Genomic DNA, 24,702 nt, shown 5'->3' on the forward strand with positions numbered 1-24,702 from the left:
TATGCGGAGCAGCCGTGCTTCAAAGGTGTAAGTAACTGTTTCATACAGCGGGTATTCCACACTGCGTGCAGCCCGCTGTTGGTCCTGTGCTCGTGTCAGAGCCCGGGCTGCGTCAGGTGGTGGTCTAAGTACTTTTTCCCCCCAAGTGCGCACTATAGGGGAGGCATCACTTGTCACGGACGAGTATTCACCCTTTGAGGTCTACCCCTCTCCCTCGCAATGGCGGTTCATTGCGACTACTGTCCGTTGAATGGTAGCCTGGCAGATAAAGTTGCTACGTGCTCAGGGCCAGGGCCCAGCAGAGTCCGGTGTTAATCTGAAATATACAGGAGTTCACCTCACGTACCTTCCAGGCGATCCGCAGTGCTTATGAGGCTCCCCTCGACCCGAGCGCCCTCACCGCTCTCTCACAGCGCACACAGTGGTTGCCGGGGAGAGGGAGCCCGTGCGCCGTCAGCTGCCAAGTAAATGTTGCAGATCACGGCTCCTCAGCAGTGGGCTGTCACCGGCTCTCGCAGTCTCGCCGCCGCACTCTTCCCCTGTTGGTTCACGGCCGCTGATGTTACATTGCGGGCAGACACAGGCTTCAATCGCTGCCAATCACAGGCTGGAGCCCTGTCCTGGCGCCAGGTCAAAGCCGCGCAGTGGGTGGGGGATGGGTGACACAGCCTTTTTTTCGCGCCTCCTGAGTCTACTCCGCAGCTCAGTAGACGTCGTCTTTCTCTGGGATGGTGGTCCGATGGGGAACGTACAAGCTGCCCCTGGCGCCCAAGAGTATCAGCCACCAGGTTCCGGGTGGTTTACTCATTCAGGCTACTTCGTTCTGCAGGATGGGCTAGAAAGGATTTATATGTGTGGCGCAGCAACGCGCTCAGGCGGCCATATTTGTTGGCGTCCAACAGCGCCCCCCAAAGGAATCGATAGTTAAGAGTGGTACCATACAGACCTGTATATATTTGCCATTATAGTATTGCCAGAGTACAAAGTGTGTTATTGTGATTGTGTATATAACGTGAATCTTATTTATATGAATTGTGTTTTAACATAGTGTGGGGACATTCCTTTGTGGGTCTTGGGGACTACACTGTACTTAAGAACCAGCCTCCATCACCTCCGGATAGCTTAAGCCTTGATTGCTCGTCCATAGCTACTGCATAGAGAATCTTGGCTGGGGTGCTCGGTGCTTCGACTCTGCCATATAGGGAGCAGGAGCAAAGATACCCCCCTGCGGTGCTTCACACCCACGCCCCACGCGTGTCCAATTTTAAGGGGAAAGGCTCATTTTCTGCAGAAAAGGTTCCAGTCCCGTCCCTCGCGAGAGACGCCCCTACAGAATGGAGGAAAGGGGACAGGACGTAGGAGTACACAAAGGAGGGCTATTGTCTACCTGCTCTATTTCTAACGACTGCTGACGTGAACACTTGTCAGATAGCCCCACAGCAAAACAAAAACTTTTAAAACTCTGAAGTGTCCCGAGGCCATGATAATAAGCCATTTTTGGTTGACATTAGGAACACAGAACGATGGTTATTCTTCCATTTTGTCAGTGGTCTGAATTCTTTGATTTCGCTTTTACCCCCGTTCTAGTCTGTATGTAATTTGGGACTTGAGAAAGGGTAGCACACTAATTACAGTATTTAATTCAACTATATATTCTGTTCCCCCTCTGCAAAAGCCTTCTACCGTTAACAGCAGCGCTGAAAAAAAGAACAGCATCTTTATTGCGATGCGGCAGGCGTGTCTCCTTCTGATTTCTCAAAGGCTGCATGAATGCTAGCTTCACTGCTGAAATGACAGACTTGACTTTGGAATGTGCTTCTCTCGAGCCCACTCGCCTAACCTTGAGAAGAATCTCTGAGTAACCTCATAAAGTGCAGTGAGCTGCAGTTCTGTACACCTCGTGCCGTGCAGTAGGGACTGAGCCGGAGCGGGCCGTGGCTGCAGGAGCCTGTTAACTCTCACCATGGCCAGGGCCAAGCACACGCCACTAATGGGAATGCATAATCACAGGGCCATTACTGTTGCTAGTTCATGTTAAAGCCCCTAATTAAAGTGCAGCAATTACCACGGGTTGTAATTACCGTACATTTACGTGTATCGGGACATGTTAAAACTATTTTATATGATGTTTTCTAAAGGCATTAGGGCTAATTGGTCTTTGTGAGCTCATTAAAGAGCTTGTTAATTATTACTAAATAGTTAAAACAAAATGCACAAGAAGACCTTTAGGTCAATTTAATAACAACGTGAGGCTACTGCAGCAAATATTTGTATTTAGTGAGATGTAAATGATTTGCTTCTGGCGTGCGCGCGGGTCTTGGGATACGGCTGCAGCAAACACGGCCTTTCCTAGGTCATCATGAGCACAGGGGGCGTGCTCCAGTTCCATGACTTCGGCGTCCATTCTGCAGGTGAGCGGAAGAGTGTTGACGCGCGAGACGCATCAACAAGAGAGACACAGGTGAGAGGGAGGCAGACACATGTCTTTCCGTTTTTCTTGTGGGGAGGGAGGCTGGTACGGCTCAGCAACAGGAACAACCAGAAAATTAAGCAAAGTGACGAAAGCTAAACCGTTAGGAACCTCTTTCTGGCTCACTCCTGGCATGGGCACACCACAGAGCTCTGCAAAAAGCGTGGAAGTTACCCAAAACAAAATGGAGGTTACTCCTCCATTAAACTTTCCTGTTGCCAGGGCCGGCGCTAGGATTTGTTGTGCCCGGGGAGGCAAAGGATGTGACATCAGAGAAAATGATCTCCCATGGTTTATACTCATGGGAGGATGACAATTGAGGACTTTGTGTTGGCGGGCTGCAGCCCATTGAGGTGTATAGATGTGTAATGGACTTGGTGGATGAGTGAACCAAAGCCGTGGCTAGCGGCACCTGCCGAAAGTGTGTGAATTGAGTGGTATGTGTATTTGAATGGTCACTGTTATTACTACATATGTGTTGCTATCGTGAGTGAGGCGTTTTGTAGTAGCCAACAATGTGAGCTGAATGAGTTTTAAGGGCTTCTAATTTTAGCCTCAGTAAGATGAAACGATTTGCACTTTAGTTAAGTGGCTATGCTGGGATGTCAGGCTAGCCTGCAACTCAATCACTTGAACACATATCTTCCCAGCTGTAGTTGGTAGACATTTTGTTTGGGACCCATCTTTTTTTTCAACTTTGGCTTGAAGACATCTATCTGGCTGTGAATTGCAGGACAAACAATGTGATTGTGTTTTGCCAACTGAAGAAGTGTTGCATTTGCAGCAGTTTCATGATTACTTCCTTTTTATGGTGCATATATATATTGAGCCATTTTGTCCAAGCTAACAATATGCTTTTAATTCAGAAGCTATTCATAAGGATTATTTTTCCTATCAAAAGAAATGAATCTCGAAGCAGTGTTTATTATTTTCAAAACATAAGTTGAGCTACATACCTATGTCTCCTACTATGACTGCAGGCTTCTTTGATGTCAGGGCAGGGACTGGGCCTGGGCCAGGTGGGGCAAAGTTCTTCTGCTGCAGAATTGCCTTATAGGGTGATCAAAGTAGTGCCTATATACCTGTTAGGTCTTGATTCAGAGAGAATATGCAATGTTGCAGATCTTCAAATGTTAACAAAATCAGCACAGTGGCAGCACCAGGGAAAACAGTCTCTCCAGTCCCGACGACAGCAGCCTCTCTTCCCACATCCCGAACAAATTATCATGACACACTTACCCCACCTCCTTTCCCCCCTTAGCCACAGGTTTGCTTTTAGCAATGCTCTGTTTTATAAAGATGACTTGAAAAGAACAAATCATAATAAAGTACGGGTACAACTAGGTAATGTTAAGCTAAAAGTGTACAATTGGTAGCGTTATGCACCCCCAATCCTGAATGCAAAACTACAAATACCAGAATGCAATTTAGTGGAAGGGTACACAAATGGCCTGTGGGTTTGCAAATTAACTTTAAAGACTTACAGAATCACAACAGTATATAATGCATGAAAAGGTAACTTGGTTGTTTTTCATTGTCTGACACAGGCATGCTTCATGCATGATTTGAGGGAAATATGACATTCTACTCCCCCCTCTTCTGGTTGTGGACATCTCTTGACTTCCTATTCACTTTACTCTCAAGTGTTATGGTATTCACGTCTGTGCTTTCTCGTGATGCAGGTTTCACTTCCCTTACTTTCTCTCAATGCGGGATTCACGTCCCTTGTTTTCAAAAGTGCTTGTAGATCAAAGTCTTTCGACTGGACAGGGATTTTGCTCGACCCTCTGCATGATCACTTTGACCTATTTGGCTGGCCCTCCTACAGCCTTCTGGTACTTGTAGTTTCTCTCATATGGGTCTCGACCAGTGTCTCAAATTAGCACCCACATGGTGCCACTTTCCCTTTGCAGATGGTCTCCCCTTTCACCTTTTTACAGTTCATTCAAAGTTTGTTAAACTTGGTTCAAACTTGCCACTTTGCGCTTCTCATTCAACACAGCCTGGTTCTTATCGATTCTCCCCTCGACTCACTGGCTGTGATGAACCACTTGGCTGTTGCCTCTTTGCAGTTAAGGCCAGTATCACGGGCGTGGGAGCTTCACTCACTCCTGCTATCGGCATAGGTTTGCCCCGTGTACCTTTGACATCTGCTGCAGGACAATTGTGGGGAAGGGAAAGGGCTGTCAGGTGTGTCTGATTCTGATCAATTGCCTGACTGACCTTTGTATTGGGACATGTCAGGTAAATGGCTCTGGTGTTAGTCCGTTGTCCTTTGTGTTGTGTGAAAGTGCTTGTGTGGGAAAGGGGAAAGGGGGGCCATTGGTGTGGACCGTCCTACGAAAAAAGGATGGTGAAAAGGTGTTAAAGGATGGAGAATACCGTGTCTCACCCGTCCGTGTCCCACTGCCACTCCCCGAGGACCCCCCATCCAGGTGATCCTCCCTAAATGGTCCACCCCCAGGAACTGGATCCAATAGCTATGGCCATGTCCTGGCCACCTGGATGACAGATCCCTGGGGACTAGCTAGGGAGACACCTTCAGGTTTCTCACATCATTGACATAGAACTTCAGCTCTTGAAAATAATCTTTACTAAACATTTGGCCTTTGTTTTTTGTTTGCCTTCAAATTAAATTAAATGTGTGCATAGCCAGTCTGGGGTATTAGTGTTTTTTTCCCTTTTTCTTTTTGTTTCTCATGTCCTATACAGTAACAGGGGATACATACATGGCATTTGTGGTGACATGTGTGGGTTCGTGAGCAGTGGATATATTATGGTTCATTTAGGGAGCATATTTGGTAAAATTGTGGGGTTTTCCTGTTTTGTGCTGTCACCATAAGGTCCCATTAAACAAAAGAATGTGTTCACTGAATTGCAAAGGTCGTTTCAGATCAACTTAACCTTAACATCTCTTCAAACTTGTTTCACTAAATTATCTTTTTTTGTTAAGATGTACGCTAATATATCTACTCTGCCAACTGGTCATGTCCGGGCACTTGAACGCCACCCATTGCATTCACTGGATATGCCCTACAGTGAAAATTCAGCCATGCCTTGGATTCCTTGAAGAGCGTCAATGTCCCCCATTGGGCATGACTTGCAGATATGCCGGTTTGGCAGAGGCATCTCATAGAAAACCAATGTGCACACTGGGTATGGCCTAGATCCATGGCCAGTGGGCATGTTGACTGGGGAATGACCTTCAGCCATGTCCCTCCTGAACACAATATGTATCAATTGGGTATGGCGTGTGACCCTATCAAGTGATCATTTACCCTGGAAGTGCCCGTGAGCCATGCCTGGATACTCAACCAATTCAATCTGGTCATTGTGCATGGCCTGTGGGCAGGCTCACTTGCCGCTTAGCCTGGGCATTTCTTTTGGCCAATCCCCAGGCAACGCAAGATACCTGCTGTGCCCACTGGCCATACTCTGCAGCCTTACTTTCCAGCCATTTTGACTGGGAAATGGCCTCTGGCTATGCCCATGGCACCACCAAGCCACCAGAATTGGCTCCAAGCATGGCCTCTGACCCTGCCCTGGGCACCTCCAGGCCACCCTATGCTGTCATGCCCAGTGGCCACTTTGGCCATTGTAGCGTCTTCGCCTGTTTTCCGGCCACCTTCAAGTCATCCATTACATTAATTGGGCATGGCCTAAGAAACCTCGGCCAAGGGCAATGTGCCCACTGTGCCCCACTGTGTATGATCTGCTGCCTTGCCCAGTGGCATATCTGCTAGAAGAATGGCAATTGGCCATGCCCCAGTAACCTCCTAGACACACAATGGGTCCACAGGGAATGGCCTTCAGTTCTGCTCCTTGGGCACTTCACCTATGGTCACCTAATGTGGCCATGCCCAGTATCCATTTTGCCTAGGTAATGCATTTGGTCATGCCTGAGTACCCCAAACCACAGAATGTCATCACTAGTCACAGCTTTGGGTATGCCCAGTGGGCACTTTACCCAGGACCGAGGTAACCAAAGACCAACTGTGCTGACTCGGCATGGTCTCTAGCCATGTCCAGTGGCAACTTTGCCCAGGGAATTGCTGCAGGGCATTCACAGGTACGACCAAGCAACCTGGTGTGCCCAATGAGCATGAATTAGGGCCATGCTCTTGTGACCACTTTACTCAGGGCATCAGCCGTGCCCCAGGCACTCACAAGCCATCCCTTGTGGCCATGTCCAGTGGCATGTCCAGTGGGTACCTCATCTGAGGTATGGCCATACACCAAGTACCCCAAATCTCCTGCAGCAGCAATGCCAAGTGGCCACTCTGTCAAAGGCATAGCCTTCACCCTTGTTCTGGGTATCCCCAAAGTAATCCAATGTGGCTAATGGCATGACCTTTGGTCACCCCTCATCACGACTTGTGGCCATGCCCGGTGGCAACTTAAATTGGGGAATGGCTGTCACCATTCCTCGGGACAAAGATTGGTCTGGAGGCTACCATTATCCCTATACAGTCAGGCAGCCACCCAGTGACTACTGGACACTATGCCTATAGCATGGCTTTCGCCCATGTGATGAGCACCCACAGTGGCAATGGCAGGACTGCAGACTACCACTAGCCCCGCAGAATCTGCAGTTGTGAGCTGAGTCGGCAGGTCTGAGTGCATTCAAGGACATTTTAAAACATCTGGGGGAACAACACCATAGGGTGATTGAGAGATGCCCCCAGTGGACGGCAACATGATCAAAACAACCTTAAAAACAGCAATCTCTCTCACACGATCAGCAGACAGACCTCAGATAAAAAAAAGCCTTGTGAGGAAGCCCCCACTCCCACCCCCCAACAGCAACAAATGGCTATTTTTATGGGATGAACAAATGAAGACTCAGTGAAAAAAACACTGTATTTGTTTCAATAATTTTGACATTCGATACCTCTATGGGTCACCCATCCTCATTAGGGTTGGGGGGGGACCCCAGAGGCCTGCAATGTCACTTTTCAAACTATTTACAGTGCAAGACCCACAGGACCCCGCAAAACATCTGCAAACAACAATGGAGTTTGTTTTACATTTGAATATAGAAGAGAATATATGCCCACTCTCCCGCTAAATTTAAAAGCTTTTTTTTTATTTTGTTGATTTTATCAGCTGTCTCAAATCTTCCAAGAGAATGAGACACTTGTCTGATTGTCTCTTTTATTGTTACAATACTATTGGTTTCTCAGTGAAATGTCCGCCTACCTTTGTACATGTTTGAGATAACTATTTATACAAAAAAACAATAATTGATGCATATATTGTGATCTTCTTTAAACCATTCACTTCAAATGAGCCATCATTATATGCAAATTGTGTTTAATCTTGCAGAAATAAAGATATCACATGAACCAACGATCCTACACATATGTCGAGCTTAGCTCTGCTTCAGGGCGCTAATCCATAACTCATTAAGTGCTACTAGGTTAACAAATGATTCTTGTTGGAATCAATCGTTACATCAGAGTTCTAATGTTTAACACAAATTGACATTCCGTTCATGGTTGATTACACTTTTGTCGTTGATACTTTGGTGTTAGTCATGGAGAAAATCAGATACATGACATGTATGTTACTTCACAAGTTAATAAAAATGTTCAGTTAATAATCCCACACAATAAAAAAACAAATCGTGAAAAGAATATTGGTTACAGTAAATATACATAAGATAAAAACGTACACTTTTTGTTCATGGAAAGTTTCATAAGGATTTGCCAAAGTGTCAAAATTATGAGCCAATCAGAAAGTGCTCTTTCTTTGGGGGTTCAACATAACCACAACTAAACACTCTACACATAGAAAAGGTTGCATTCAGCTTCACTTGCTTACCGCGCAAGGAAAATAAATAATTTCTTAAAAGGGTGTTTTTTTTCTTAGATTTTCAAAAAAATATACTATTTCTTGTATATGTTGCCAACATCCACAATTTTTGTCAGCTGTTTTGAAGGGCCTTCGGTTGACACTTTAATCATTGCCAAGCACACACCAGGGCTAATCATTTTGGGCCTTACATTTTAAATAGTTAGCTACGTTGTTGCTTTACACAATGAAATGCTGTTTCCAACATGTCCCTTTTTTTCTATGTAGCACACATTATTTCTAGATTAGTAGGTCTTTCTTTCAACTTCTGAGTGATAATCCTTTCTTGACAGCCATTTTATTTTTATTGTATTGGGTATTTATAATGCGCCTGTACAGCAAATGGTCTTTCAAGGCGCAACAATACAAAGGAGGGGCTGGTGGTAACAAAAACGGTCCTACTAGGCCTACCACGGGGAAGGTGGTTATGCAGTGCCAACTGCTGCCATCTTTGGACCATTTTGTTTGGCTATAGCTTGAAACACATATTTCGCCAACCACATCCTTGGCATTGTTTTCACTATGAATAAATAAATGAATAAAGTAGCCCAGCACCGAATTTAGAAGGAAACCTAGTATTTTTAATCTTAAAATCAAAAGCTCAACAAGCATCTGATGACTACACAATAGATTAGTACTGAGTAACCTCTTCAAAAATCAATCCTGTAGCAATTCACTATGTCAGTAATTAAATAGAGCCCTGATGAACAGCAAGGCTTGAAAAAAGTGTAGTCGCATGACAAGTGAACTAGATGATGGTGTAATTATGGGATGGTGACAAAATATCGAAACTTGCTAATTAAATAGTTATGGAACCTATGCGAACATATAATATGTGTTCTATCTGGCCCAATATATTTTGGAGACACTCAAAAAAGCATTTGGTCTATTTTAACATCTTGAATTTTAATAATCACTAGATATTCATGTAAGGGGGCGCAATTATCAGAGAAATCTTTTATTTAAACGACTCAAGTAGTTTGTGACGTATGTCAATTTTAATGGAGAATATCTTACATGTTATGGCTGAATCTGGTCTCATCAGATAAGGATCAATAGTTGAATCCAGTGGAATAAATTGTTAAGAGAAATCAAGTTGGGGAGTTTAAGTATTAACCAATCATTAACCGTCTAGACGAAATAAATGAGGGTCTCTGAGGTCTTCTCAAAGGTAATTTTAAAATGGATTGTTTGATTTCATAGAGAAAATGGCTGTTCGACTGAGTCCTTTTTTAAACTTTATTAAGGGGGAAAGTAGAGATAGATGGGAGTGCGATTGCCTTTCAAAATATGACTAAAAAAGGACCTTTTTTCAGAACCTAAGCTCTCATAAATTGTTAAGAAACTGTTTGTTTCATGGTCCATAACTAACAGACGCCCTCTATAACCAAACAAATTCAACATTTTCGATCTTACTTGTTTGGCTTTCAGAGACTGTTGTTTTCCAACCGCGTGTGCTCCTGTAGTAACCTACAAGCTTTCTGTTTTTGCACAGTCTGATACTACGTTCTCAATGCTTAAGTTGGTATGTCTAAAACGGGTGCTCTGTTCACAAAGCAAAATGGTCCGCAAGGTCTTGCCAGCACTGTTTTATTTACACTTTTCATGGGCTTTTCCAACACATAATCTGAACTTTGGACTTATGCCAAAAAACAGGGGGGTGGCAGGTGAGTACACAGGGAGCATTTATAACAGCAATGCTCCTTACTCCCCTTTCAGCATTTTAAGCCCTGTTGGTTAAGGTGATTTTCTTTATGCCACTCTCCAACGCATCCCCACGTTTTTCAGCCACCTGAATGCATTAACATCACCAGCTATCTTCTTCTATCCCCCAATATTAGCTGCACGAGTCCCTCTCCAAATTCCAACCAACAATCACATATTCACTGACCTAGAAAATCACACAGCACCCTACATCAAACACATGAATATACGAAATAAAACAATACAGTACTAATCTGCCAAACAATTGACCTTTGCATGTCATAGCCACAAGAATGTGTTGGAATGTACTGTTTATATTGCATGCTTAAGCTATGACCTGCAGAAGTCCCAGTCAATCTAAAGAACTTCAAGGCCATGACAATGGCTGTTAGGTATTATACAAATATATTATAAATAGTGAAAAAACTGTGGAAAATAACTTTTTAGGGGTCCAAATGCAGACCCTCACTGATATGCAATCACACTTTAAACTGTGATCTGGGGAATTATGAATTCTGCATAAAAGCTGAGTAACATAACATAACTTCCCATAAATAGTGCATAAAGACTATGGGGTGACCCTTTAGTGGTCTACATGTAGTCCCACTATATCAGCAAACTATGCTGCTAAGAAATGACACCCTAAAGGTGTGATTTAGAGAACATTGAAATTTGCATAAAAGCACAGTAACATAAAATAACATAGGTTATGGTGGTGGAAAGGAGAGGAATCAGACCTGTGGCAAGAGGGGGGCATAATATCATGTGCCTTAAAACGACTCAGAATGAGAGGAGGATACCCATCAATTCTGAAAAGCCTATGGCCTGGGAGAGACCTGCTTGTATCAAGGATGTAATTGCTTAGACATGCCTCATACCATACACTTGTGATTCGGGCAAGTTTAAAAGTTGCAGAATTAATGAGGAGATACAGTTAAACAAATTTCAAATTCCTAGAAACACGTCAGACAAAGGTTGTTCTCAAATGGAACTTGATGCTGATTCTGAAAAAGCAAAACATGTTCACCTCACATATCGGGGCATGGGGTAAATCACACAAATGGCATTTGTTTGACATGCGGGGAACACAAGGCGGCGGGTCTCGCATGCTAACCAAAGGACAACACCATGTGTGACACCTCTGTTTACATGGGCCAAATCAAGCTGACCTTAATTAATCAAGGTTCAAGTTTCCCGATGTATTTGCCATTTTAACATTATTTAAAAATAAACAGGCAATCAAAAGATACCTACATTGTAAAATAAAATGTAGTTTAATAGCTTTTGGAGCTAGCTCTGAAACTACGCAATACCATGTTCCCAATTTTTTTTGTGTGCCTCTTTGATCTAAACCTCTATCTCACAGTAGAAGTCACCCTTCTCTTTTTTAATTCGTTTATTGCAAACTTAAAAAAAAGAATTTGAAATCATATATCATTTGACATTGTCTATCACATTTACGAGCTCTATTTGAAAATTCTATTATCACTTTGCTCATTCTCACTTCCATTACAAATAAACAAGAAAGAAAAAAGAATACCATACAGATAACGTGACAGTGCTATTGTCATCTTTTGGCATTTGCTGCTGTGCATTCCCCCACTCTTCTATACTGCTGGACATTGATTTTTCAATCTCTTTACTCAGATATTTTTTTCTTAAGTCTCTTAGTTCCTCACAGTTTAGTACTAAGTGTTTCAATGTTTCCTCATCTCTGTTACAGAATCTGCACTGCAATTCATTTGCCCCGATTTCTTGTCTTATTTTTTTAATTTCTTTTGTTGGGAAGAGATTCAGTCTAAATTCAGGAAGTTAGCTCTTAGCTGCTTGCAGCAAAATATTTCCATATATTTTGGTATACAGTTTAGGCCTTTAGCTTCCATCGATCTGTTTGCCGTGCATCGGTGCTCCGTTCTATTCTCAATTGTATCTATCCAAACTTGTTAAAATAGTTTTTTTTATAGCATTGGGTGTTTTTGCAAGCATGTTTTCTTCTGAGTTAAGTTGTTTAAGAATTTCTTTGCATTTTGTTCTCCAACTCTGCAATATTGAGTCCTTTTCCATCTCATCCTGTTCCATCAACAGCTTGAATTGTGGACTTTCACCAGTTCCAATGGTTTTGCTATATAGAGCAATCGTGTTCCACATTATTCTCGCATTTATAGATTACAAACTCAGTTCATATAAAATGCACGCTGTTGGGATTCTTTGAGGTAACTGTAGGATTCTTTTCCAGAATGTATTTTCGCATCTAGACCAAATCACACTCGAGCATCCAAACATGGTTTCCGCACCATGTATTAGGGCTGGTACCACCTTGCTGTTATAAAAACTTAGGACTGGTTTATAGGAAAATGTCCCATACTTTTTTCTGGATGATTGCTCCTTGTGCAGTTAGTTGTATGTATTTACTGGTTATCTGTTTGATCATAGGCTGATCATTTATACTTGAGTTCACAAATATACCCAGGTATTTGTTACAAGGAATCTGGTTTAGGACATCTTTTCCCAGCATCACCTCAATTTCTCTTTGTTACATTTGACTCCCTTTAAGTTTTTGAATACTGGAATTTCTGATTTTGTCACATTTATTTCAAGCTCATTCTTTTCAATGTAATTCTTTAAGGCATTTAGCTTTCTTTGTAAGCCTATCAGAGTCATATCAAGCAGGAAAATATCGTCCACATACAGTATCCAGCTTATATGGGATCCATTCAGGTTTGGTGGGAATGATTTTACTCCTTCTAGGGCATTAGCAACTTCAGCAATGTAAAAGTTAAATAGCCTGATTCATGGAATTATGTGTGCCGAAAACGCAGATGTGTGCTACTTTCTGGCTGAAAATCCCTGTTTAAAGTATGGGGATTTTCGGCCAGAAAGTCACGCAAATCTGCGTTTTCAGCGCACATTATTCCATGAATCAGTGCGAAAGAGCGTTGCTCCCAGGGGGCAACCTTGTTGCACCCCACGTGCTGATTTTATTGGAATAGAGGGATGTCCTTCTCCATCAAGTCTAACCTTTTATTTTCGTATCAGAGTAGAGTTCTTTAATTGCTGATATCAGGCTCTGAGGACATCCATGATTCTGCAATTTTGACCACAATAATTTGCGCTCAATCCCATCGAATACACATGCGAGATCTATAAACGCTACATAGATTTGTGACCTTTCCGAATTGCTTAAATCCTCAGGAGGTTAATGATAAGCAGGTTCAACCCGCACCCTTTCATCACAATCACACCTTGACCCCAACACGCGACAATGCAGGTTTGGCACTTGGGGAATGGTCCACAATCTCTACTCCCTTTTCCACTTCCCTTCTTGTGTCCACTACAGTTATCTCGCACACAGTCCACTCTAAGCTTTGTCACTTCTCACAGCTCACTGGGGAATCCAAGAATATCTTTCCAGCATGTCTGACAGGCTAGGGTCAAACATTACAGAAACACAAGCCTTCATATTTCAAGGGTATGCTGGAGCGCAACTCACGCCTATGCATTAGCTTACTGATACAGTTCCAAACTTTTTTCAAGTCGGTGAAACTGCCCTTAGAAGCATTTTACTTTATCCGTTTCATTGGTCAGTGGTATCTTTTGATTGCTCTTCACTGACACTAAAGGCATGCAAACTATTTAATCTTAATTCCTTTCTTTATCATGAGTTGGTACTAATACGTCAGGCCAGGCAAGGTGGCAAGTCCTCTGCATCGCACGTGTCAAGATTCCTGGTGGCTTCAAGTCTACAACACAACTCCCACGAACAAGGCAAATCATTTGATTATTTGGGGATTAGATTTGCCTTTCATGGATCATGATAGCCTCAGGTGAAGAAATAAACAGTGATTTTAGAACAAGTAACAGGAGGGATACTTCGTTTTTTGTACAGCTGCGGTAGCTGATTTGTGGGTGCACCGTTAGAAGCCTATCAAGCCAGAGCCAAAGCTGGTGGTGAACCTTGGGGCCATGTAAACTCGCTCACTTTGCAGACAGCAAAGAACAATTTTTAGAAAAATAAAATGGAGGATTCTGTCTGCAACATCATCAATCCTTTTAGTTTTCTTACTGTTATGTAATGTTGCTGGTACTGCTGACAGACCGGTTCCAAGTGAATCTTGGGTTGATCATTGAATATTATATCACAATATATGATGCAATTTCTGTATGTACCTGATTTATGCCCATTACAGATATATCAATAAACAGATTTTAAAATAAATAAGACATATCTCTGAAGAGTTGGTGTTAAAACCTCCAATGCTTTGGGTAAGGATTTGGGCAAATCCTGCCCAGTCTATATAAAAAACCCACCTTACAGAACTTTGTGCATATCCAGGTTCAGAAAATCTCAAGAACCTTTGATCAATCAGAGACATAAAATAGATCCTTGATGGAAATAGGGGACACCAGTTCCTTCTCAACCATATGCCATGATAGAAATTCGGTACAGATATTTGGAAAAAAACAGTATTTTGAGAATTAAAGCTTTGTGATAACATCTGAAATCCGGAAATCTTATTGCACCATTATCACCAAGATGTTTTAACTTCTTAAGAGAAGTTCCTGCCTTTTTGTTACACCACATAAAATTCAAAAGAACTGAGTAGATTGATTTAAAAAAAGAAGCAGGGAGGGTGTCAGGAAGCATACCTAAATACTATAACACAATAGGGGACACCTCATTTTTTATGGATTCCAGTTGACCCCACCAAATCAAAAATAAAGGAGGCCAAAGGGCTACTGAGTCTCAGAGTCTAGACAGCAGAGCTGCTTCATTGAGCTTTACTGTTTCTTTCATTGAAGATGTAATGGAAATCCCAAACTATTTGATAGAGTTCTGACACTGCTTCAGCCTCTAACCCTCTATGTCATATTTAAAACAATGGAAATTAAGAAGTGTATTTTCGATTTACCTTTATTTAGTTGGGTCCTGAAAATGTGGAGGATAATATAAAAAAAACCCTGAGATTATGAAGATTAGAGCCAGGATTTTTCTGAAAGATTAAAACAGCATCTACATAGGCCAATAATATCATTTAATTCTGGACACACTTAACCCCATAGATATTTGCATTGTACCTAATTAATTAAGCAATAAACCCCGACAGGCGGGGGCATGACCGTGTCATGTAATGCCCTGGGGCTGACTTAAGGTGAGCCATGGGGCCTTACCAAACCTGGTAATGTGTGCCCCCTGAGGGGTTTAATGCCATTAGCATCCCATAAAGCTTACTGGGATGCTAATCGTTTTTTTATTGAACTGTTGCTGTTTCTGAACTTTAAAAACTACAATCCAAGAGGGCTACCATGGTCAAGTGAGAAGGAAACTACACATAGTCCCTTTTTCCTTTTCATAGTGGCCATTTCTGTGGCAGGGAAGAGTAGGAAGACAGAGTGTTGCAGACAATGGCAAGGGAACAGGTAGTTAAGGTAAGTAGATCCGAGGTTAAGGTGAAGGTGGAGGGCGAGAGGGTGGTGCTTGTGGAAATTAAGGGCGGGGTTAGGACATGGGGCACAGGAGTACTTACCTGCTGCCAGAAGGGACAAATGGTGGCCTCCCTGATGCTCAAGGGTCTTGAAAAGCAGGATTTACCATGAGGTAAAGCCCGTGTTTCAAGCTCCCTGATTGGCTTGGCAGCCCCCTGGCCTTCCCACCAAGGTGCAAATTCCAGAAATGGCTCCAGAGAAAAATTAAAAGAATAGGTGATGAAGGGAAGTCCTGGCAAGTGCCACACACAAGAGGAAAGAAGGAAGAAAATGTAATTTAATAAAGACAGATGTTTTAGAACAAGCATGTAGAAGATTGATGAGAGAAAAAAAATAGGAATCAAAAGCATGTCAATTTAATACCTCGAATAAATAATCCCATTCAACTCGAGCAAAGGCTTTTTCAGCATCTAAACCAATAGCACGTAAAATTATTTCTAATCTTATTCACCAAATGAAGCATATTAAAAAGGAGTTTAGAATTAGAAGATAAAACCCACTTTTACAAAACCCACCTGATCAATTTTTTCACCAGCCTAAAGTGAAAAGTCCTGTTCTATTCACATTGATTTTTGAAAAACAATGTACAATCAGAGATGATTAGACAGACTGGCTGCAGTTTTTCGGAAGTGAAAAGTCTTTACCAGATGTAGATAAAATTATCAGAAGGGCTTCAGAGAAAAAGCCAGAGGAAAAGCCTACATCAGAAAAATATGAAAATGAAACAGATAATTTAGGGGTTAGAAAAGTTGCAAAGTGAGCCACAAATCAGATAAAAATGCATCAGGACTAGAGCCTTACCTCTCTGAAGATCCTTATTTGCTTTATAAATGTCATTAATATGTGTAGGATCCTCCAAGGAACCAAGGTCACAGTGGGGATAAAATGTCCAAAACAGTTTATTGAAAAATGCCTTGGAGTTAATTGAAGTATTAGTATTTTTCCAGAAATGTAATTTTTTTGTAAAATCTTGTAAACACTTCCAAAATAGCCTTATTAGAGGAAACTAAAAACCCTTCCTCATTATTAATGCATGCAATACTACACTTTTTTTCTGTACTTTAAATAAGATGCAAGCTTTACTAGACATGTCATCAGTCTTGTTTTTATATTTTATTAGTACTCCACAATATTGCTCTTACATCTTTTTCTTAATTTTAAATTGGTAGGCTTTTCACTATGCTCATCGTATTTTTTATCTAAATCTTTTAGTTGTATAAACAGAGTCCAACAATTTCCTAGAGATTAAATTATGTGACCTCGAGCAGCTTTATCTGCATCCCAGTTATTAACTGGGGACATAGTGTAATCCTTATAAAACTCAAAAAACTGGTGATGGATTGTGTAAAGAGATTGCACAAATGTGTCATCACATAACAGAAATTGATTAAATCTCCATCTACTAGCTGATATACCCTTATCATGTAAAGCCTGAGTAGTAATAATTAGGGTATGATCTGAAATATCAATACTTTGCAATTTAGACTCAACAAAAGCAGCAAGTAGGGACTTGTAAACATGATCAATGCGATTGAACGTGCTATGTGGGATTGAGTGAAAAGTGAATTGTGTGCTAACCACCATCAGTCCACTAACCTTACTTCAGCAATACAATGTAAACATTGTTTATGCATTTTGCAACTTTTAAAATTAAGCTTTGATCCTCTATCCAAGCAGGGATTCATTATATTATAAAAATCACCATACAGTAATAGATTAGGATGAAAATAAAAATGTTTAAGATGAATCAAAAAATTGGGATCTGGATTAGTGGGACAATATATATTTAGAACAGAAACAATATCTGAATCAATCTGAAGTTTAACAAAAGACCATCTTTCTTTATCTTCAAATTATTTTTGTAAAATTTACGATTGTATTAATAAGGATAGTGACCCCATTCCGCTTCCCCTCCAATGGAAATCACATCTCCCACCCAAAACTGCTTTAGTTTCATCATCTCTTGCATGGATCAATGTCTTTCCTGTAAACAGGCAATAGAATGTTTTAATATATTCAGGTACGCTAAAACCTTTTGCATATTATAAGGGGTATTCAGGGCTTTATTGCTCATAAAATGCATTTAAATAACATTGGAAAAGGGGAACATTATTATTATCACAATTCAGCAATACAATCAGCAGAATTTATATCACAAAGTTATTTTAATTTCAAACTCTTTAAATTCTCTTTTTGACCCTATTAGGGTTAGCCACCCATAAACCATAGGATATCAGTTATAAATATAATTAGAGGATAAAACACAAGAGAAAAAATGAAAGGAATACGTAACAGCAACACTTGGATTACTATCACACAAAGTAATGTACTAACGAGAACATTTGAGGGAAAAGAACAATTTCTATACATGGAGGTACCTTATAAAACAGATGCCAGGCCCTAGTCCACCCGAGTTGCTTGCTGATAAACCTCCAGTTAAGTATTCCCATTAGAGGGTAGTTGACTCACCAGAGGCATTCTACCTTACATGTCCCAATAAAGTGCTTAAGAATGGAAGGATCAAAAACAGAATTCTCCCACCTAATAATAATAATCTTCCTCAGTACAAGTCACGTCCTCAAGGATCTAAATCGAATGTGTACAATGAGGACAGAGTATGAAAGCAATAATGAGGGCAGCCCAAAACTGACTGAGCAACACACTGCTTGAAATGTAGCCTTCCTCTGACTGGCGTGGTGTGCCTAGCATCTCACCTGGTTGGCCCGGCATGGCTGCTAGCATCTTTCCAGCAGGACAGGCTGGCAAGCATAGAAAGAGAGAAAGGAAAAACGATCCCAGGGAGGGAAGCCATAGTCTGCAGAGGCTTCTGGCACCTGTTGCATGTCAACAATGCTTCACAGCCAAAAAGACAAGCCCTCCTTTCTTTTTAGGGCCCTTGTTATCTCTCTGCAGTTTGCCATTCGAAATGATTATGTATGCTGTGGCCCCATTTGCACCTAAAATGTTTTGTTTCCTTCAGGTTCAAATGTGTTTTCATCACTTTACGATTGGAGGCCTGCACGGTGCTAATGCGGAGCCTGCTTTCCAAAAGAAGCGCTGTTGGCTCTGCACTTGCTTTGATGCGGAACAGCATCACTACAGCAAGTGAATACCAGTTCCTCACAGGCACACAGGACATGTGGCAGAGGTGAGCCACGTTCCTGTTCACCTTTTAACCATCAATGAAGTCGTCAATGATCAGAATGAAGATGTTTCTCACAGACAGCCAGTGAAAGGGCACGGCAGAGCAGCGGCTGGGGATAGTTACTGTTAAGCATCTAAATATTGTCTTGCTGAAGCCAAATACCCACTGCAGTTGTGTCCTACAAGGGCTGCTACTTGCTATCACTGATGCACGGCTGAGTGCCGGTCCCAGCCAAAACACATTCCCGGTGCTTGTCAGCACTGCACACAGCATGGCAAATTATAGCGACTCTTCTTGTGTTTATAATAACTTGGAGATTATTGGCCACTTTCCACTGCTAATACCGCCAAAAGCACTTAATGACAAAAGAAATGAGCATCACAGCACATTTCAGCACTAGTCAAACGGCCGACCCCCCCTCCCCCATCTCTGCATTAGAACTGTATTTTGAAAGGGCTACATTTAAATAATTCAAAAACTGTTTTGTGATAGTAACCTTATCCATGGTAACGGTTTTACTGAATTCTGAGCAGGAACAGAGCAAACTACACTAGTTCTCCTACCCCCTCGATAAATGCAGGCAGGCATGTTCCCTGTTTTCAAATACTTTTAATATTACCACTTGTATGTACACCACATTTCTACGAATTATCCAATCTAATTAATAATGTTATTTAGTATTTGAATGTTATTGAATTTGTATAGCGCTATAACCAAAGCGCTTCACAGACCTTACAACGGTACAAAGTGGGTAACAATCAATTAATTGATACTGATCTTTACCTTTACTTTAGAAAGCAAATATGTCACTACTAGTGTTAACATTCACTCTGCAAAAGACAAGAACATGAGACATTTACATGCACTTTAATTCAGGGCTGTGTACTAGAATAACACTAGAATAATTCATCCATCAACTTTCCTCAACCGTTTTTAAATGCAGAAATGTCTTCACCATGGCCAGCAAATATAAAATAGCATAGTTACAACAAAACAGTATAATGTGGAATGTGCATGAAATAACAGAGGCTAGATAAACACCACCAAAGCACTGCATCCCTCTCCAAATGCCACCATGGCTCCCTGTTGCCTCCTCACAATGAAAAACCTAGAAAAAAGCGCCACCCACGGAAGGCCATCGGGTGGCTGGGACAGCAGGCAGGGATTGTGTTTTCTCACCCACTGTTCCAGCCACCTGATTACTGAGTGCCCTACCCTGGATGCGAATAGAAACTAAGTGTCAGATGCAATAGCAAATACGCAAACCAGTTGTAGGAAGTACACTTGGGTGTCTGCAACCTTCAGACTCTCCAGATCCTGTGGACTACTACTTCTATTTGCCCCGTGGAAGCAGTCGATTGATAATTGGAGTCGTATGTCCAAAACATCTGGAGAGCCACAGGGTGCAGAGTCCTGATCTATACTGACTTAACGAGCAGTAACTGAAGATTATTTCGTCAGCTCAGTGGAAAATCCTTGGTGCTGTAAACAAACATTTTAATGAAGAGAACCAATACAAGTGGCCTCATTACGAGGTGGGCGGTAAGGAAATCTTTGCGGGTCCTCCCTTAACGCCTGGTTTTTCCAGGCGTTAAGGACAGGATCCGCAAATGGACTTTAGAGCTAATAACGGTACCACAATTAGCGGTACCGTTATTAGCGCCTTCCCCATTCCCATTGAGCACTACGGGGGCTCAAATGGGAATGGGGAAGGGCCCTGGTGAATGGGGAATTACCGGTCCTACCAACCTTGGAATGGACCAGTAATTGCTCCATTCACCAGGGCGGAGTCGGTAAGGTTTTACCTCCAACCTCGCAATGAGGCCCAGTGGGCCTCATTACGAATCAGGCGTTAAGGGGTTAACGGCGCCGTAAACGGCGCCGACCCTTAACGCCTGATTACAAGGTCCGTTAGCGCCATGGTGATATTAACGCCTGCTTTTTGCAGGCGTTAAAATCCATGGCGCTAAGGGACCATGGTGCTAATTACGCCACCGTAATTTACGGTGGCGTAATTAGCGCCTTCCCCACTCCCATTATGCCCTATGGGGCAAAAATGGGAATGGGGAAGGGTAAAATGGGAAATGGGGATTTACCGCCACACTCACCTTACAATGGGGCGGTAAATCCGCCATCCACCATGGTGTAAACGTAGTTTACACCATGGTGGTAAGGGTACGACCCAGGCAGTAACTTACCGCCTGGGTCGTAATGAGGCCTCTTAGTTGTGACTTTGCCAGCAACCTGCCAGCAGAAGTATTATGAATATTTCACTTCTTCAATCATAGACTTTTTTAATGTTGCTGCAAGATTATACTTTCCTGAATTTGCTTGGGGTAGGACAGCCACTGAAATTGGAAGCACATAGTGAAGGATCCTTCCTGCAACGTCATCAACCTAATCATGCAAAGGATGGGCACTGTGCAATGCCAGGAGTAACCTGGGTAGTAAGTTAAGGGATAATGTTAAAGCTCTGCCCTGATGTTATGCTCACCACTTGCTATGGAAGAAGTTGAACATAATGTCGGCCACCATGAACAGTATTGCTAGCCAGCAGGCCCTGCAACCCTGTCTCTGTGGCGTAATCAGTTGAGCATAACTGCTATGCTTGATAGGAAGGTTACTGTGACAGTGATGCGATTGAAAGGTGATTATTAGAATGGCATCTCAATAAGGCGTAGCACTAAGTGAACATTTTGTCACAAAATAGCCAACACATGGTTCACCAAGTTCATTTATTTTTGGGAGGATTTGAAGTCATTGATGAGACATACATATTGGCATTATTCTGTGGCTTTTGAGAAGATTAATTCGTTTGGTAAAAAGGTGTTATAGTTCAGTCATATGTATTACACGTGCCAGCATTAATAATACGTTGTTTAAAACGTGTACCTTATTTACCTTTAACAAACGACTTCTAAACTGCTTTAATTCCAAACAGTTGAAAAGGATATGGGTGGCCGAAGCCAGGTTTTTGCAGGCAACCTGTTAAGCATGCATACTGGTGGTATCCCGGGCAATTTGCCATCCACTTAGCGCACACTAGGACCTGCTGATGCCATATACGTTTAAAGAAGATCGCCACGCTTCAAACGCTACTGTTCCAAGAGACATTTTGGAAACACTGTCGAAGAGACGAACCGTCTGTCTACTTTTGTACCTGTGAACCTAGGTACATGTACGTGCAAAGATCCTAAGTATCAATTTTGTGGAAGTGTGTTACCCCTAGCAAGCAGTGATGGGCCGCCTATCTAGCTGAAAGATAGAGGGAAAACTGGCCCTATCTGCACTATCTGGTTTTTGAAAATCCAGCCACTCGCGTGGTTGAAACTGGCCAAAATCTGTTTCATTCTTAGCTGTTTTACGACGAAGTATGAAAGAAAATTCTAAAAATTCTTCGTTGCAAACGTGGGAAAGGGGCTGCTATGTGATCCTATTCCCCTATGTCTGCTCTTTACTGTTCCTGATAATATTTGTCATGTTCGCTGAATACGTTGGCAAAGAAAACAAGTGAGAAGAACAAGTTACTTCTTACCTGGTAACGTTCTTTCGACGGGATGTTCCTCCGACGTATTCCTTATCTTTGATAATACGTTTCCAGGTTGATGGCCTCGGAAATTTTTTCTGTAGAGGGCGCTGCGCGTCTACATCCGCCGAGTCGATGTACCTCGACGGCCACCGTATTGGCGCCGACGTCACCATGCCCATAAATAGCCACGCACTGCGTCCGTTGCTCAGTTCCGTTTTGTAGCATAAGAAAAGACATGCCTGAATCGGTTAGTAACCTTGAAGGAGCGAAAGCTGCAACCACAAGGGAAGTTATCACTGCGGGGATGGATGGGAGGGGCGATAAGGAATACGTCGGAGAAACATCCCGTTGAAAGAACGTTACCAGGTAAGAAGTAACTTGTTCTTCGAAGGGATTGTGTCCTCTGACGTATTCCTTATCTTTGATAGACTCCCATAGCAGTGGTATGTAATTGGAGGAGGGAGTGATAGTGTTATGTATCCCTTTAGGGATGGACTGAATGTAATACGGCCTTGCCAAATCTGGTCTCTTGAGCAGTGGAGGAATCCAGATTGTAAAATTTTGTGAATGTATGTGCGGACGACCATGTGGCAGCCGCACATATGTCCCGGACCGGTACCTCTCTCTGGAGAGCCAAAGAGGCTGCGATACCCCTGGTTGAATGAGCCTTGAGATTTTTGGGTGGCTCTTTCCCTGCTAGTCTATAACATTCCAGGATGGCCAAAATAATCCACCTGGAGATGGTTTGTTTTGTTATGGGTAGTCCCAACTTGTGACCTGAGTATCCTACAAACAGTTGGTCTGTTTGCCTGATCCTAGCCATTCTGCTGATGTAAAAGCTGAGAGCTCGCCTAGGGTCCAGCCTGTGTAGCCTTTCCTCCTCTTTCCCCGGATGGGGAGGAGGGTAGAATGAAGGCAAGGTAATTTTCTGAGTAATATGGAATTCAGAAACCACCTTTGGGAGGAAATTAGGCTTCATCTGTAGGACAACCTTGTCCTTGTGGAAGATTGTATGTGGGGGTTTACAGGAGAGAGCTTGTAGCTCACTCACCCTCCTAGCAGATGTTAGTGCTACCAGTAGGACAGTTTTAAGGGTGAGAAATCTCAATGCACAAGAGTGAAGAGGTTCGAATGGAGTGCCCATTAAGAAGTTTAAGACTAAATTTAAGTCCCATAATGGAACCTGGAATGGTTTTGGAGGGTAAACATTATTTAGACCCTTGAGAAATTGTACCACTAGAGGAATTTTGAAATACGATGGTTCCTCCGCAGTGCGCTTGAAGATAGAAAGCGCTGCGAGATAGCCTTTTACAGTGCCAACTTGAAGGCCTGAGTTTGCCAAGTAGAGTAGAAACGATAACACCGTTGGTGTACCACATGAAAAAGGGTCGATATTCTCTTCCCTACACCAGCTGCAAAACTTGTTCCAACGGCAGCGGTATAAAGACTTTGTTGCTGGTCTTCTGGCCGAAAGCAACACCTCCATGACGTCATCAGGGAGATCCCAATCCTTGTACCTCAACCTTTCAGAAGCCAAGCGTGAAGGTTGAGGGTTCTGGTGTATGGATGGAGAACCTGACCTCCCTTCTGCGAGAGAAGATTCTCTTTGAGTGGAAGACGGATTGGAGGGCAGATGGACATATCTAGAAGGTCCGGGTACCACGTTCTCCTGGCCCAATCCGGGGTAATTAGGATCATGGTTTTCCGGAATCTTCTCAACCTCCTGATCATTTGAGGAATAATAGGGACTGGTGGGAACGCGTAAAGGAGTGGAAACTCCCAGTCCACTACGAACGCATCTCCTAGAGCTCCTCGCGGGGGAAATTCCCTTGAACAGAACAGATCGCACTTCCTGTTGGTGCTTGTGGCAAACAGATCCACCTGATGGGTTCCCCAAAGGGCGAAGATCTCTTGAAGGACTTCCTGAGCTAGCTCCCACTCGTGGGAGACTGTGCTCTGCCTGCTCAGAGCGTCCGCTGTCAAATTCTTCTCTCCGGGTAGGTGGACTGCCGATAGAGAGATTCCTTCCCGAATTGCCCAAAACCAGAGCTGCATTGCCTCTCTGCACAGTGGCAGTGATCCTACGCCTCCTCTTTTGTTGAGGTAGTGCATGGCCACCGTGTTGTCCGTCATTATCAGGACATTTCTCCCTGTACTGATGGCAGGAAAGCTTTCAGCGCTATTCTGATCGCTCTCAGCTCTAATAGGTTGATATGTAGTCTGGACTCCGATGGAGACCAACGACCGCTGATGGTCAAGTCGTTGGCATGGGCTCCCCACCCTGTGAGCGAGGCGTCTGTGACTACTGTTATCTCCGGCCATGGTTGCCAAAACAGTTCTCCTTTCAAGATGTTCTCTGGATAGGCCCACCATTGAAGGTCGTGGGCGACCTTGTCCGGAATCCGGAGGAGGTCTGTCATTCTCCCTGAGAATTGTGACCACTGACTTCTCAGTGCCCACTGAAGAGATCTCATTCTCAGGCGAGCCTCTGGCACAAGGAAGATGCAGGATGCTATG

General features: G+C 42.8%; 1 protein-coding gene and 1 long non-coding RNA gene across 9 annotated transcripts in view; one reads left to right on the top strand and one right to left on the bottom strand.

Annotated features, from left to right (window-relative positions):
* The window catches only part of SLC4A4 (solute carrier family 4 member 4), a 1,258,962-nt gene that overhangs the window by 615,828 nt on the left and 618,432 nt on the right, over positions 1 to 24,702 (bottom strand). The window lies entirely within an intron of this gene.
* The window catches only part of LOC138510542 (uncharacterized), a 276,432-nt gene continuing 254,102 nt past the window's right edge, over positions 2,373 to 24,702 (top strand). For both annotated transcript variants that reach the window (XR_011280405.1, XR_011280406.1), the window contains exon 1: positions 2,373 to 2,461. This is a non-coding gene — a long non-coding RNA (uncharacterized lncRNA). The remainder of the gene's footprint in view (positions 2,462 to 24,702) is intronic.

Source organism: Ambystoma mexicanum, chromosome 6p (assembly GCF_040938575.1).
Source record: "Ambystoma mexicanum isolate Mex_15411 chromosome 6p, UKY_AmexF1_1, whole genome shotgun sequence".
NCBI classification, from domain to species: domain Eukaryota; kingdom Metazoa; phylum Chordata; class Amphibia; order Caudata; family Ambystomatidae; genus Ambystoma; species Ambystoma mexicanum.